Source organism: Cricetulus griseus, chromosome 7, assembly GCF_003668045.3.
Source record: "Cricetulus griseus strain 17A/GY chromosome 7, alternate assembly CriGri-PICRH-1.0, whole genome shotgun sequence".
Taxonomy (NCBI): Eukaryota; Metazoa; Chordata; class Mammalia; order Rodentia; family Cricetidae; genus Cricetulus; species Cricetulus griseus.
Window position 1 is genome coordinate 79,147,038 of NC_048600.1, and position 13,201 is coordinate 79,160,238.

The following is a 13,201-nucleotide window of genomic DNA, read 5'->3' on the forward strand; positions in this document are numbered from 1 at the left end:
CTTTTTGGGGGGGCTGGGGTGGGGATGCTCTCTACATCTCTCTAGCAATCTTGTCTTAGTGCTACAGTAGTTATTAATAGATTATCCCAAGTCACAAACAAGGATGAAAATATTCGAATACATTTAAAGTTGTGACCTGGGGGATGACTCTTGCCTGTGCCCAGGAAGAAGGATCAAGTACCACTGTGCTGTCTCTTGAAATATTCCTCTCTTAAGAAATATCAGGAGCGACGGACATTGTGACATTTTTCCTGTCACATAAACATTTCCCTCTTGAGTGTGCCAAATGCTGCTGGATAGGCTTCTTTTGCCGTCAAAGGAAAGCAACATGATGGCGCAAAGGCAGCTGGGCAGAGGCCAGACTCCACCTGGACTCCTCTCACTTAGGCAGAATGACAGTGTCTTTACATTTTAATATTCTCATCTTTAGAGCAATGTGATTAGTAGTAGAAGCAGGATTGGGATGGGGCCAATAAGTTAAGCTTTTCCTGAACTCTGCAAACTCTGCAAGGTTATCAAATATCCTTATGGTAATGACATGTCTTTACTGATGTGGTGGCACTTTTTTTTTTTTTTTTTTTTTTTTTTTTTTGTAAACCAGCACTCACAGGTCTGAGGCAAGAGGACTGAGAGTTTGAGGCCAGCCTGGTGGATACTGTGAGACCTTGTCTCAAAAATGAAAACAAAGAGTGGCTACAGAAGAAAAATTCTCTGATTGTTTCTGATTAAGAAATCTGAGGAACAGACACCTTGAGCCACAGTGGGGAAACAATCTCAGGTCTTTCAACGGAAGCAGGCCTCTTAGACGGGGCCTTGCCAAGAGCTACTGTGCCCAGGAGGAGGACACACAATTCTAAGAAGCAGGAACTGAAGGCACATGTAACCTGGCTCACACAGAGGGCTGGGAAGACAGAAAGTGGGTGGAGGGAAGGAGCTGGTGCCCATCCATTTTTTTCTTCCTGTCTTTCTGATACTGTTCATTTCTGGTAAGGAAGTTAAAGGGACTAGTCATCACCAAGAATGTGAAACCCTCAGTTTGGGAGAAAGAAGTTAGATATGAATTACCTCTCGGGGGTCCTCCAATCACCAGCATGTGGGAATGGACATTATCAGCCCACAGCACACCTCCCGAGCCCCAGAGGTTATCACCAGCTCAGCTGAGGCTATGGAAGTTCAGAAAGGACAAATGCTGAGGGAACTCTGGGACATTAAATTTGGTCTCCTGGGTGCACGTTTTAAAATAGAACTGTTTTGATGTGGAAACATTAACTGTGACCAGACTATGCTTTGTGTGTGTGTATCTTTTAAAGATTTCTTTTATAAGTATCTTTGATTGCCTGCATGTATGTATGTGCACCCCACCCTCAGAGGCTGTAAGAGGGCGAGAGAGCCCCTGGAGTTAAAGCTGTGGATGCTGGGATCTGAACTCCATTGGCCTCCTCTTTCCTACAGGAGCAGAAATCTCTCCAGTCCCACAATTGGTGTTTTACTGTGTCTCCTCATGGGAGGGAGCAGGGGGGATTCTATAAATAAAGAATCAGGTGCCCCTAGAACATTTGGCAAGTTTCATGCTACCTGCCTGGTTGGCAGCTCAGCATTAGAACACTTGGTTCAGAATCACTGCCTACAGTGTCCCCATGGCAACAGTCATAGAGGGTGCCATTCTCTGTGGAGCCCACAGGCAGCCAGGTAGCTGTTCTGAGGACCACAGGTAATGATCCCTGCAGAGTTGTTGATAAGAACACAAGGCCCCTGAGTGATTGGCCTGTGACAGCATTACATAGAATGGTTGCTATGGCTTTGGTGAGAAGTGTTGCTTTTCTGAGGATTGCAAAACACTTTATGTTCCAAGCTCATGCTCCGTCATTCCTGACAGAGTGGAAAATGTGCTTCCACGGCTAAAATGTTCCTCTTGAGTCTAGCCCAAAGATGACATTTTTAGGAAAGTTTGAGAAGAATCCTGTGGCTGTTACTGAGTCACGGTAGAGTGGAAATGGATCTCGGCTATTTAAAGAGTTTTCTGCTACTGTTTGAAAATGTCACATTGCTAGGGAACAGGGAAGGAACGGAAAACTTTCCACTTGCTATCAACAAAGAAAGATTGTTACCAAAAGCCAAACAATGGGCTTGAGTCTGTTACCTGGCTGACAGAAGGAGGAGGCTATGTTTCAATAAATATGATGCTCTTGATGTTGATGGCTCATTTGGAAATCAGCATGGACATCTCTGGAAGCTGTTCTTGCTATCGCCTCAAACAGCTCCCTGCCTCATTGGACCGCAGTTGCAACTATACTGAAGGAAGAGGTGAGGTGAGATCTTATCATCATTTCTCCAGCTTACCTTTGACCCTGACAAAAACCATGAGAGTCCCTGGTCCCTTCCTGTAGAAGAATATTGTTTAGTAGGTTTGGAGTTAAATGAGAATAGGCATTGAGGAACAGGCAGATATAGAAGTAGAAACACCAGTAAGGGGTGTAGCTCAGTGGTCAGGTACTTGTCAAACATGTACATGTGCTGACCTCCATCCCTGGCACCATGCATGCATGTGTGCATAAGTGTATTAATAAATAAAAGAAAACACTGTGTACAAAAATGTGAGTTTTGGTTGGTCCTGGAGATGGAACTCAGGGCTTCCAGCATGCTTGGCAAGGCCTCCATCCCTGAACTACATCTCTGCCTAAGATGTGTTTTCAAAACACTTAGTGCCCTGCTTTTTAACCCATAATGCATGTCTGTCACTTCTTGTGTGTGTGTGTGTTTTTAATGATTACTTCGAAGTTCCTTGTACACTAACTCTAGTCTCTGTTATTATAGGTTTACTTTCTTTCTCTAATAAGCAAAGATGTATAATTCTGTAGTTAATAAAAACTGGCTTTGCTAACTTGATAAGTAATAGTGGCATCCTACTAAAGTGCTTTTAATGAATCAAATGTATATTCATGTATCTGTTGGTTATTAGTATTTTTTTTTTCATTTTTGGCAAATTGCCCAATAACATTCTTGGCCAAATATTCTTTGGGAAATATTTTTTGTACAGTTTTGGGAAAGCTTTGGATATTTAAAGTACAATTAAGCATAGTCACCTGTGTTGTAAATTTTCCTGGGTTACCAGTATTTTTTCCAACTTTATTTGTGATGACTTGGGGCATTTAACATTTTTTTATGCAGTTCTTTAAAAATTCCTTTATGAAGGACCAGAGAGATGGCTCAGCAGCCAAAAACATAGCTGTTCTTCCAGAGGTCCTGAATTCAGTTCCCAGCACCCACACCAGGAAGCTCACAACTTCCTGTAACTCTAGCTTCAGGGTATACAAAGCCCTCTCTGGCTTCTGTGGGCACCCACACATGCAAGGCATTTGCAGATACATAAGTAAAACTACAATAAATCTTTTAAAAATTAAGAAATTCTGGTGGTTTTATGTATGTGGGGGAGTATTTGTTTGGGTGCATAGTGTGTATACATGTTTATTTGTATGTGTGTATAGTGCATGCTTATTTGAATGTAGAGGCCAGATGTCAACTTCAGGTATGTTCTTCTATTTTTCCCTGCCTTATTTTTTGAGACAAGTTTTCCCAATGAACCCAAGATCACCAATTTATCCATGCTGGATGGCTACTGATCTCCAGAGATCCACTTGTCTCAGCCTCCCCAGCTCTAGGATGGTAAGTGCACACTGCTATATATGGTGGCTTCCTCATGCATACCTGGATCCAAATTCAGGTCCTCATGCTTGTGTGCCAACCACTTTACTGACTGAGCCACCTCTTTAACCTTACATTTTTATGGTTTTCTTTTCTGCATTTGACTTTCAATGTGTTTGGAATTAATTTTAGTATAGAGTAATCAAAGGCTCTATTTTCCAAACACTAATTTCATTTTAGATATCAAATTACCATATTATTCAAATGTCTACACCCTCAACTTGTCTTTCTTTCTTCATATTCTAACCTTAATGTTTAGTTTTGTTTGCTGGCAAGCTGAGTTTATATCTGATTTAAATATATACTGTATACTAGAGTGTGGTAGTCTCCTTTGGGATAGACTAGACCTCCTTTCCCTACTGCCGTTACACAGTTATACTTTAGTACTTTAGAAATCCGAAGACATTTGGGGACTGTTTCTAGTAATAACTTATTACTGCTAGATCTCAGGGGATCAAACAATAGTGAGTAACTTATCTCACTTCAGCAAATTGAATCGACGACAGAAGTAGGCCTCAGATATTTACAAACCACAGGTAGATGAGTTTCACTGTGATTTCATCTGAATCTGAATTAGTTATGAACATTCCAAGGACTTAGAGAAGAGGGAGAAAAGGGAAAACAAGAATAAGGAAAGTGGACAAGAGGAGGAGGAAGAAGCACAGGATAGAAAGTTTTATCTTTTTAATTGTAACAACATGGTGTGTGTGAGTGAGAGAGAGAGAGAGACAGACAGAGAGAGATAGAGATAGAGATAGAGAGAGAGAGAGAGAGAGAGAGAGAGAGAGAGAGAGAGGGAGGGAGGGAGCTTGTGTGTACTTAATAGAAAATAAGATGTGCAAAATGAGGAAGAAAGGGAAGAAGCGTAGGGGTGGGACAAGAAGGATTGGGGGCAGAGCTTGTGAACTTCATTATACAAAATAGGTCATTTCTTCCCCAGACCACTGAAATGGAACTGAGGGGCCATAGGAAGGAATGAAAGTGCTGAAGTCAACCACTAAGGTGACCATTGCTTAGTTATGATGCAGGACTGTCAACTGACACAGAAAGACTTAACAGTTGCCACCTTACTGGCCAGTCGAAGCTTGCCAGATCCCTCAGACACTAAAGTGCCAAAGAGCTCTCATCCAAATTGAACCACACAGATTTCTGTTCTAATACACCCTTAACTTTCTCTTTGTTCCGACACAGGAGATGCTATTCTGCTCGATCTCTCTCTCTCTCTCTCTCTCTCTCTCTCTCTCTCTCTCTCTCTCTCTCTCCCTCTCTCCCTCTCTCTCTCTCTCGATTGCAATTTTACTTTGTTTATTCACAGAGTTCCTTTATGGGAAATTCATCCATATAATTTTGTTTGATTTTGACAAAAGAAAGAGAAGAAAAATGACTTCTGCTTCCACAGCAAGAATCTGCTGTAAGGTTTTCAGAATGACTGGCTGTTTGTTCAACTGTTTAGATGAATTCGGAAGCAGCAAGCAGTGCAAGAATCACTTATATAAGCATTGGTTTAATAACAACCCGTGGCTCAGTTTTGACTGTGATGACAGAGCTGGGAGGTCTAACAGAAGCTAGGAGGCATCTCTGTTGTCACTCAAGGTGGAGACAGTTGTCTTTCTCCATGCAGTGCAGCTGAGATTTTTAGCCTTACTCTTGTTCCCAGACAAGGATACAAGATCTCTCTGTGTTTCCATAATGATACTTAGTGTCCATTTTCCCCGAGGTTTAATTATGCAAATGATCACCAACCTTCCTGGAATCTATTTCTTCCAGCAAATAGCTATCATTGCTATCAGCATCGAAAATGTCGCCATGGGTATGATATTTTCCTCAAAACCATCATAGTGCTGATATCTATCCCAGTTATTTTCACTCCCCCCATCAGGATTGCCCTCCATCTATCCGTTATGAGGTCTTGTCTTTGCTTGGCAGGCTTGTACAACCCTACATATTGCAACCTCCATGCTCACCTTCTCTGGAGAAGCTCCTGAATACTTGGTCTGACAAGATATGTTTATGGCTTATAATTTATGCTGAAAGCCTATCAAGATCATGACGTAATTTACAATTCTCTCCCGTGTAATATATCACCTCATGAACAAAGACTAGCTGGACATATACAAACAAAATGTGGTGGGGAAATTAATAATGATAATAATAATAATAATAAATCTCAAAATTGAGTGGGAAGTGACGAGAAAGTGAAATAGGTGGTTATAGGAGGAGTTTGAGGGGGTGAATATGATCAAAACACATTGTTTGGAATCCTCAAAGAATCAATAAAAATATTGTCAAAAATAAGCTGCACACACATTTCATTTCTTCTGCTCAAATAAGCAAAATATATGCGAGTGATTAGAAGGAGTCTCCAAGTTCTGTCTGCTTAAACATATCACCAAGATGCACCTGGCAAGTCACATGAGGGTTCGGGAGACTAGTCCCCATTCCTCCTACTGTATAGCTGTCAATTTGACCTTGGCGAGGCCTCTTCATTTCACCAGCTTTGGTTTTCCCTGTAGAAGGAGAGTGATGGGCTGGTTTGAGCTCAAAGTCTCCTTGGAGGGATGATGTTTCATGACACTGGGCTTTGCTTTTGACAAGCATCTCTCTTTATGAGCCTCCAAATCTGGAGCTCTGAGATTTTCCTTAATCTCAGCGTTTCCCACTATGAGGTTATCTTATTTCTTATAACCTTTCTTAGCATTACAACTATAGTCCAAGAAAAGCCCATGAGACTCAACTGCAGGGCTCTATTGTGATTTCTAAGGGGCCAATCATGAAAGCCAGGTCCCAAGGAGAGCAGGCCAAGCTACAGATCACACATTTCTGACCTTAACTCACTCAGCCCCAAAGAATCTTTAAAACATCTGTGCTCTTTGCTGCTCTCTCTAGATACTGAGGATGATGCAAGGAAATCAAGGCCTACATCTTCCATGGAGGAAGCAGACACAGGCTTTGGAGTTAGATGAGTGAAGTGTTAGGTCATGGGTGATTGAAGATGGTTTTCTCTCTATCAAGGGCAGGAAATCTGAGCCTTAAACACTTTCATGAGACAAAAAATCTTACGTGGCACAGGGAATTATCTTATTTATTTTTACTTTTTAATTATGTGTCTGTGTAAGTGTGTGCCATGTCTGTGTGGGTGCCTGAGAAACCATAAGAGGGGTGCTAGAGTTATAGGTGGTTGTAAGCCATCCAACATGTATACAGGAACTGAGCTCTGGGCCTCTGGAATAGCTGTGAGTGCTCTTAGGCTCTGAACAATCTCTCCAGTCTCCCCAAAGTCTTGACCAATGGAATAACGTATAATATCTGAATTCTGGAAGTATGGCATATTCTGACCAGGGCTTCCTGAGTGTGACCTGTGCTGTCATGGGGTTCCATTTTTAGAAGGCCCCAGTCTTAGTTTATTTTCATGCCCTCATTATTTTAAAATTCTTAATCATTTTTTGAACAAAGGCCTGGTATTGTCATTTTTCCATTGAAAGCTACAAAATATTTTATCTCATAGTTGGCATCATTTAGGGAAAGTCCTCACAGGCAGTGATGACACATGATACTGGGGAAGACCTGGGATGTTCTTCTCAAGCGTTTGCAATTTTTCCTGCAGAATAGTATGGTAACATTGATATTCTTGGAACACTAATATGATGTAAACATGATTGTGACACAAAGCTGATTTGGAGACTGTCACTATCCACGCATAAATCTCGAAAGTCCACTTGGGAATGGAAAAGAGAGTGGATATGAGGAAAAAGAGCATATATATATGCTGGTCAGTGACAAATTAGGGAAAGATGGATGGAGAGGACATATGTGAAGCAGAAGAAGAGACAGAAACAAGAAGATGGGAACATACAGAGACGAAACTTACATCATGTCCTCTCTGACAGACTTCTAAAAGATGTTATGTTTTTTAATTATGCTTATGTGTGTGGATATGTACATCTGAGTGCAGTGCCCTCAGAGGTCAGAACTGACAGATTGCGCAGGAAATGGAGTTACAGGTGGTTGTGAGTTGCACAAATGAGCGTGTTGAGAACTGTAGTGCATGCTTTAAACTGCTGTGTCACTTCTCCAGCCCGTTAGTTTGTTCATGTATTTAACATCCACCCATCCACCCATCAATCCATCCATCCATCCATCCATCCATCCATCCATCCATCCATCCAGTGTTTGCTGGCCACCCACTGCTTGTCCAAATACTTTCACACTGAGTGGTCCAGCTGTGATTAAAGCTCCACCTGTGTGATGCTTATTGTAGTTTAGAGAGGAGAAAAGATACTAAATGAAAAATCATGGTTGTAGGACTGTTCTGGAGAGGATCGGCCTGTAATTTTAGAATACTTGGGAATAGGGAGAGTTTTCTAGTCCCACTCTGTCTCTGTCTATGTATGTGGTGGGGGGCATGCTAGAGGCAGAAAGAGAAATAAAAAAGGCAAAGAGTGCCTCTTCCTCAAACTATTTTCTGGCACGGTTTCCCTATAGGTTTGTTAGGAAATGCTGGTCTCTTCTGCTGTCTACACAATTCCTGTGTTGTTCTGATGGTCCCCTTGGTGGCCTCTCTTCCTAGTCACAGTTTATGTTTCTACTCTGGCCAGCCACACAGACCGACTGGATTTCCCTGGGAAGTTTGGGAATGTAACTAGGAGAAGTCTGATGGCTGATTCTGGCCATGTGAATTGATGGCTGCTTTCACCACATGAACTGAGCTAGATCTGGTCTGTGCTTCAGGGGCGGAGTGGGAGGGCAGGGGCGAGGAAGGCAGCTCAGAGAGAACAAGCCCTTCTATGAGTTGTAGAAGTTTCCAGCCTCCGGTTCCAGCTTACTTCACCCAAGTCCTGCCGCTTTCCCCGAGTTTCACTGTCTCTCCAGCACAGCTGAGACACCATTCTGTTGTTACACAGATTTATAGAATTCCTATTATCTAATTTTCTTTTATTTTTCCACAAAGATCCTCAGTATTAATAGTAAAGAGACACTAGCGACAGAAACCATTGATACCACCAAGGGCTACTTTGAGTTCCTTTTATTTCACCTAATTTCTGTCTTTTTTTTTGAGATGTGTCTCAATTGTGTGAAGCAAGCTGGGCTCAAACTTGTTATCCCCCTGCTTCAGACTGTCCTGAGTGCTGGGATGCGCTATCATGCACAGCCATACTGTCACACTATGAATGACACAGGCCCAACCATCTCTTGGTAGGGATTCACTGTGAAAAGGACATGATGACCAGGTTACTCACATAGCCCTCCCAAAGGAAAGCATGTGGGAGAATCAGGGCGTAGGGCTGGGCTTAGCAGCTGGCACAGGCATGCACGCACAGAAAGAATGAGGCTAGGTGAACTCTGACCTTTCCACGGCCTCAGGGGTGTCCTGATTCTCTGCTTCCTTCCAGGAGATTAGGAGACATTAATTTTGGCCCGCTTCTAGCTCAGGCATCTGGAGGGTCAACCCAAGCAGAATACCAACAGAGTGTGGCCTTCGATCCCCAAGCAGTTACTTCAATGACCTAGCCTCACGCGAAGGCTCAAGTTGTTTCGGAGAGATGTCTGTTCACACAAACACTGCGAAGCTGTTCTTTCCCCTAAGCACCACACTCTGGGTTTGTCAAAACATTTGAAGAAGACTAATTCAGGCCTCAAAAGGAATTCTCTCTCACTCACAAAGCTGCCAGGTCTGCGGGCTTACAGCCTTCATGCTAAAATATGTCAAGGCATTAGAGGGAAGAGGAAGGGGAGCCTCCATAGAGACTCAGGCATGCATTTCAAGGAGGTGGCAAGATTTGCAATGTATGTCCTCAGTACAGAAGGGAAAGTCCAGTGGTTTAGGATTCTGACGCCCCCCCCCCGCCCCCGCCCCCAGTAGGTTTAAGTGTCACAGGAAAGCAGAAAGCATGGGTTCTGAAGCCAGGGACACACACGTTCAAGTCCTATTTGCAGGCCAAGGGGTTTTGTGTCATTGCTTCAGTTTCACCCGAGAATCAGCAAGCACACTGTCAGGTATGAGGCTTAATTAGGATAAATGTTTGCAGCAGGATCCAGCAAACATTGAGGACCGCATAACCCTCAGGGTGCTATCTTGGGTTGTGGTGAACCCCATGGGGGACATGCAGGCTACAGGTCCCACCTTCACCTGAACTCTCTGCCCAGGAGAACTGGCTCAGCTGTGGGGCTCTTTTTCTTCCGTTGCCAACAGGTCCTGCGGTACAGAACAGAAACTCGGCAACTGACATAAACAATTTCAAACAATAATTTCAGAAGACAAATTGCTCCATTTGGGCACCAAGATTCCTCACAGAGGCTTTCCCTGCTTGTTTATGTATGCTGTGGCACTGAGCCATGAGTGAATTAAGCAGACAGCATGCACACACCCCGGAGAGGACAGCAGAAAGGGTGGGGTAGCGGGGGACCTCCCATTTGACTGGCTTTCCTTGAAAGCCATTGCTGAGGGAGGTCCTCTAGCAAAGGGACTCTGATTTATGTTTCCTATGTATTCGTTCACGGAGAGGTCACATGATCTGGTGCCAGAATATAAGAGTTCAAGTCCAGCTCCACTATGCTGTGCTTGTGTGAATTTGGGCAGAGATCACAGACCCCTTTCTGACCTCCGTTTCCCATCCCCCAGGAGACTAATCAGTGGCACCCACAGTCTAGGAGGACAAGGAAGAGTAGATCTTTTCAATCATGATAAATTGCTAAACAAATATGAGCAAGACTAACAGAGTTGGTAGTCAAGAGAAAATTGGGAATAAGAGGGATTCGAATTTGGAACAAGGATGTGGTTTGTAAGGGTAAAGATATTCTCCTTAAACAAAGAGATTCATTTCCCCCCCACCCTGTGACTGTGGTCGTTGAACACAGATTTTAGTTTTTCTAAAACCCTGATTCACAAAGCTGAAGAGATGACTTGGTCCATAAAGCACACACATGAGGATCTGAGCCATGGTCCCCAGCACCCATGTAAAAGGGCAGGCAAGTCCAGGTTCCAGGAGAGACTCCTTCTCACAAAGTAAGGTGGAGAGGGATTGAGGTGGTGCACAGAATTGGAGTTGTATTATGTGTGCAATTTTGAAATCTTCTACCTGCACTATAAGCATTCTTATAGCTCATTATTCTTTGAATACATGTACTTAATGTACAAGTAACAAGCCATTATATATTATTTTCAGTGTATTTGGATATTTCCACTTTGTTGGACAGTTAAAATTTTTCCATTATGTTTTTTTTCTGCAGGATATATAAATGTAAATCTTTAATCCTCTCATGTTGTAGATATGTTTATTATGTTGCACATGTAGTATGTGTATGCTACATCCATATATGTGCATGTGTACAATATATAGAAATATTAAAATTTTAATATAGAAAATTATGATATGCTTAATAGATATTACATTTAATGATATTCTCTTAACATTTTAAGAGAAGAAAATAATGGTGGCTCTACTGTTTAAACACCAGGCTTTGAAGCAAACAGAAGACTCCAGAACATTTTCTAACCAGAACATTCTAATCCGCATGTAACAGTGGGGCCATTGGCAAAGGCTGGCTCTTCTACTCAGCCAGTGCCCCTCTGCTGCTATCATGCCTCATCTTCTTCCACAGTCCTTGCTGAGTTACAAGCGCTCCATCTCCACACATCTTCTAATGCACCCCCTTGGCCTTGAACCCAGCGAAGACTGCTGGGACCCTTTGTTGAGAGAGAAGCTGATCTAGATACCAGATACCACCTGCTCTTGCCTCTGCTTCTCCTGAACGGCTCTTTATCGGCTGGTCTTTTGACTTGTGGGAAACTGGGAGACAGCCGTGGTTTTTCTTTCTCCTGCACGGCCTTGGACTAGCCTTCACATCTATGAACACTATTCTCCCCAACCATATAGCCAGCCTTGTGCTCGCAGAGTTGGTGGGAGTATAAAGAAAGTTACTGACATGACTTGATTTTACTGAAGGAATGGCAAGTTAAAATGAATCATAGAAACAGAAGGTATTAGGTGGCCATGCCTAAAGCTTGATTTGTTCTGAAGAGAGCTCTTCTCTCCAGCTCTATTTTTAGACAGGAGAGTATTTTCAATTATAGTAGAAGAGACTCGACTCTTAGCAGTGCCTGAGAAAGAGCCTCTGCCAATGCCGATAGCCCGTGGTGACCTTGTCAGAACCCAGACCAGACCTGGACCGCTCTGCAGCTGCACAAACCAGATCTTGGATAGAGCCACCCACTTCCCTATGGAGACTGAGAAGGACAAGAACTCCTTCAAAGACTTGTTTGAGAGAGAGAACAAGTGATTAAAAGTGCCTGATAGAATAAAGTATAAATTCCGTGATGACGTTAAGTATCCTCATGGCTCTTACACATGATCAAGAAGGCCCAGTTAGGAATTAATAAGAGATGATTGTGACAGACCTGATGTTATTCAGACTCAACAGAATAATATTTCTACAGTGACATCTAATAATTTTAAAGTACTGTAAGTTAACACACCAAACATTATCACAGAATGATCCCTTGGTATAATGATATAGTGTCACATGCCACTCGTGCATGTGACATTGCTGCAGTTCACTGAGTATAGAAATATACAGCATGGCTTCCTTACTTCTTCCATGCTCTCTCACTAAAGCCTTCTGAAACTTCCAATGAGGGGGCATCTTGGTTACCACATTTGCAAATGGAAATTGAGGGACTGGAGAGCTGAAGACATACAGCCTGGTTCTCAAAGAGTGGTGCTGGAGTTTTCATCTAAGCCCCAGAGACTGTAGCAATGGCTTACATTTGCATTTTAAATGTGAAATTTTCAGCAGTGAGTAGTATCACCTTATGCCCCCTCAGAGCTTGACTGCTCAGGTAATATCGGACCCTGTATTTACTGTGTTTTCCCTAAGTAAATGTATCTACCACAAAATTTCGTTACAAGTTAGGCACAGTAAGGTATTAACAATAACTCACTAAAATAGAAAATCGTAATATATTTTACAAAAGCTTCTTAGAGAGTATGCAATTTTTTTAATTTCTGGAGTTTGTCATTTGGTATTTTTAGATCACGATTGATCATGGCTAACTGAAATTTGTGAAAGCAAGACGCTGGAGAGGTGGGGAGGAAAGGGGACAGTAAATTAATATTAGAGTCTGTGTGTTTTCTGTCTCTTGACTGAGGAGAAGGCCCTCTAAGGTGCCCTGTGAGGTGATGAGAACTTGAGGACAGATAAATTTCCCAGGTACCCAACCAATCCCTCATTCTACTGCTCCTGAAAGATAGGATATGCCTGCCCTTCTCCACACATCACTCCAAGGCCTAAAACTAAAGCAACAGATAGACCCCAGGACCAACTTATTCCTGTGTGTTACAGAAGGAATAGGAGACCCTCAAGAAATGACCAAAATAGAGTCAGAAAGGACAAGTTACGTTGACATGTTTGCAGTTATGTTTTGATTACTGACTTGTTGAGTTAAAAGTATTTCATCTTTGAAAATAATTTTCTTTGCTTTTTTTTCTTTTGATGCCTTATG